General features: G+C 40.8%; 1 pseudogene; it reads left to right on the forward strand.

Annotated features, from left to right (window-relative positions):
• Nucleotides 1-2,997: 2,997 nt before the first annotated feature.
• LOC129564007 (DNA repair nuclease/redox regulator APEX1 pseudogene) lies at nt 2,998-3,872 on the forward strand (annotated as a pseudogene).
• The last annotated feature ends 368 nt before the right edge of the window (nt 3,873-4,240 follow it).

Below are 4,240 nucleotides of genomic sequence, written 5' to 3' on the forward strand. Positions count from 1 at the left end.
CTTAAGGCTCATTTGGTTCAGAGAACTTTTTTGGTTTAATTCAGATTATATGAGTTCCATGCACTAACACTATTTAAAATTCAGTGTCAGTTCAGTTCAGTTCAGTCGCTCAGTCGTGTCCGACTCTTTGTGACCCCATGAATCACAGCACGCCAGGCCTCCCTGTCCATCACCAGCTCCCGGAGTTCACTCAAACTCATGTCCATCGAGTTGGTGATGCCACCCAGCCATCTCATTCTCTGTCGTCCCCTTCTCCTCCTGCCCCCAATGCCTCCCAGCATCAGAGTCTTTTCCAGTGAGTCAACTCTTCGCATGAGGTGGCCAAAGTATTGGAGTTTCAGCTTTAGCATCAGTCCTTCCAATGAACACCCAGGACTGATCTCCTTTAGAATAGACTGGTTGGATCTCCTTGCAGTCCAAGGAACTCTCAAGAGTCTTCTCCAGCACCACAGTTCAAAAGCATCAATTCTTCAATGATCAGCTTTCTTCACAGTCCAACTCTCACATCCATACATGACCACGGGGAAAACCATAGCCTTGACTAGATGGACTTTGGTTGACAAAGTAATGTCTCTGCTTTTTAACATACTATCTAAGTTGGTCGTAACTTTCCTTCCAAGGAGTAAGCGTCTTTTAATTTCATGGCTGCAATCAGCATCCGCAGTGATTTTGGAGCCCCCCAAAATAAATTCTGACTCTGTTTCCACTGTTTCCCCATCTATTTCCCATGAAGTGATGGGACCAGATGCCATGATCTTTGTTTTCTGAATGTTGAGCTTCAAGCCAACCTTTTCACTCTCCTCTTTCACTTTCATCAAGAGGCTTTTGAGTTCCTCTTCACTTTCTGCCATAAGGGTGGTGTCATCTGCATATCTGAGGTTATTGATATTTCTCCCAGCAATCTTGATTCCAGCTTGTGCTTCTTCCAGCCCAGCGTTCCTCATGATGTACTCTGCATATAAGTTAAATAAGCAGGGTGACAATATACAACCTTGATGTACTCCTTTTCCTATTTGGAACCAGTCTGTTGTTCCATGTCCAGTTCTAACTGTTGCTTCCTGACCTGCATACAGATTTCTCAAGAGGCAGGTCAGGTGGTCTGGTATTGCCATCTCTTTCAGAATTTTCCAGAGTTTGTGGTGATCCACACAGTCAAAGGCTTTGGCATTGTTAATAAAGCAGAAATAGATGTTTTTCTGGAACTCTCTTGCTTTCTCCATGATCCAGCGGATGTTGGCAATTTGATCTCTGGTGCCTCTGCCTTTTCTAAAACCTGCTTGAACATCTGGAAGTTCACGGTTCACAAAAAATTTTTTCTTCTTTACAATGGGTTGTATGTCAGCATGTCATATGGTCCCCTCTAGATTGAAAGCCATCAAAGACAGGAATCAAAATGCCTGCATCCATTATATTATAAAAACACACTGCTCATAGATCCTCATCAAATGCTTAATTATTGACACTATCTGAACATCTGCCTGTTGTATGGGCTATGCCAGACCAACATGGCCTTATAAAGTAGAGCCTGTTCCGTGTATTGCTATTTTCTTTTCTTTTTATTAATGTATTTAAGTATTGATTTACAATGTTGTGTTAGTTTCAGGTGTACAGCAGAGTGATTCATTTGTGTATATATATATATATATACATATTAATATTTCCTATTGTCATTCTACTCACTCAAATCTTTGTCTGTTACTACATAACTAAAGTTAGGCAGGCTGCTTGCAAAAAAAGGGCCTGTTTTGTTTTTTTTTTTAACACAAATAGCTCTCCGAATCTGTCATCTGTATCTCTTCCCAATGTTCTGGCCTTTCCACTGCATTTTCCAAGAAATTCTCTTTGAATTGAAATTAATTTTTAATTTGAAAGCACATTTTAATATTCTTTATTATTTCACAGTATCTTACAGTTCTTTAGTTACACTATTTTAGAATTATTTGTTTTGTGACATAGAAACAGGGAATCAAAATTTCTAAAAAATCAAGGAAAATGAGTCTCAGCATCTTATACCAACTGCATACGTCATTCTCTACTCCATCCCTACTCACCAACATACACACATACAGACACAAAATCCCAAACTGTAGCACAACTATCTAACATTTGATATTTTGGTAGAGAGAGGAGACAAGTATACTAAAAAGAAAGGAAGAGGGTACATTATATTTTAATAATGTGACAAAGTCTAAGCAACAAAATTATTAAATATTCGGGTTATGTAAAGCAGTCATCCTCAGCCTATCTTTGAGTCTCACCCCATCCCTGATCTATATCCCAGAGGGTATGAGATGACAAGAAGCTTGGAAATGGAGTAAAAGATGAGGTTGGCCTTAGGCACCATCTGGCATCCACATAACATAAAACTAGGAGCCACATGCTTATCACACATGCTTTTCTCACAAAGGAGTATCAGTCATAATTCATTTGGTTTGCTGGCCACCATTTCAAATTATACGATCTCTTAGAGTTACAATGGTCATACTTAATCTCTAGTGATATATAGACTTAGCCTTGTTATCATAGAATTTGTCCTGTTTTCCAGTAGAAAATTGTTTTTAAATGGCTATTTGTTTTTGGTAGGTTTCTTGATTTTGCTAACCCCATGAAACACTGGGGATGATGGATGAGAATAATTCTTCTAACAGTTTTCACAGTGATATACATACATTATGCACTGTTATAATGATGATTTTGGAAGACAAAAATCACCCCTCCCCTCGGAGGCTAACTCAATTGTATGCATTTTAAAAATAGTTCTCTTTTTTATGACTATAAAAGCAATACATTTCAATGAAAAAAACATCAAACAATTTAAATATGAGTAAAACTGGGAGATAAAGAACCATTCAGTCTGGGTGGTAGAGAGACAACTAGGTTCAAGAATATCTGATTCGGATTCTTTGTGTTGGGTTAAGGAGGAGCCAGACAGGGACTGAAGCAAGCAACGCGACCAAAATACTGCTTCCGTAGGCGACATGGAACTGGTGCAGAAGGGTGTTCGTTACAGTGATGCCTGAAACATAAGAAAATGGGAGTGGTGGTCGAAGGCGGGGAAGAGCCCAAGACCAAGCCAGAGGCCAAGAAGAGTAAGGCAGGAGCGCAAAACAGGTAGCAGGAGAGGGCGCAGTTCTGTATGAAGACCGCCCCCTGCTAGATCAGAAAACCTCACCCAGTGGCAAATCAGCCACACTCAAATTCTGCTCGTGCAATGTGGATGGGCTTCAAACCTGGATTAAGAAGAAAGGTTTAGATTGAGTAAAGGAAGAAGCCCCAGATATCCTGTGCCTCCAAAAGACCAAATGTTCAGTCTCCTCTCCCGCCAGTGCCCACTCAAAGTCTCCTATGGCATTGGTGAGGAAGAACATTATCTGGAAGGCCGAGGGATTGTGGCTGAATATGATGCGTTTGTGCTGGTGACAGCCTATGTGCGTAATGCAGGAGGAGGTCTGGTACACCTGAAGTACCGCCAGCACTGGGATGAAGCCTTTTGCAAATTCCTGAAGGGTTTGGCATCCCGCAAGCCCCTTGTGCTATGTGGGGACCTCAACATGGCTCATGAAGAAATTGCCCTTCGCAACCCAAAGGGAAATAAAAAGGATGCTGGCTTCACTCCACAAGAGCAGCAGGGCTTCGGGAAACTGCTGCAGGCTGTGCCACTCAATGACAGTTTCCGGCACGTCTACCCCAACATGGCCTATGCCTATACCTTTTGGACCTATATGACGAACGCAAGATCCTAAAACGTTGGTTGGCACCTTGATTATTTTTAGTTATCTCAGTCTCCGTTGCCTGCATTGTGTGACAGCAAAATCTGTTCCAAGGCTCTGGGCAGTGACCACTGTCCCAATACCCTATACCTAGCCCTATGACACCTCTCCCAAATCACATTGATCCTGGGAAATAAGCCCACCAAGCTAGCTTTAAACTTCTTACCCGCAAACTTCTTTAATAACTGCTCTCTAGAGAAATCTGCACTGTATTTTCCTTCTAAACTACAGAATCCTTTAACCAGGTTTCTAATAACAGATGTTAAGTTCTCAAGGAAGGTGTTTGTGTAGGGGTGGTGCTTTTTTCCTTTCTTTTTTTTTTTTTTTACATTAAACAAAAGCTATTGAAATTTCCTTTGAACTGTCCATATGAAAATAAAGAGCCATAGTTTAAAAAAAATCTGATATGATATACAACACACGGAAGGAAAAAACAGTGATTTTATATTTGAAAGGATTATTTGGATATG

This window comes from Moschus berezovskii, chromosome X, assembly GCF_049115385.1.
Source record: "Moschus berezovskii isolate FMDL1 chromosome X, NW_MosBer_1.0, whole genome shotgun sequence".
In the NCBI taxonomy this organism is placed as follows: domain Eukaryota; kingdom Metazoa; phylum Chordata; class Mammalia; order Artiodactyla; family Moschidae; genus Moschus; species Moschus berezovskii.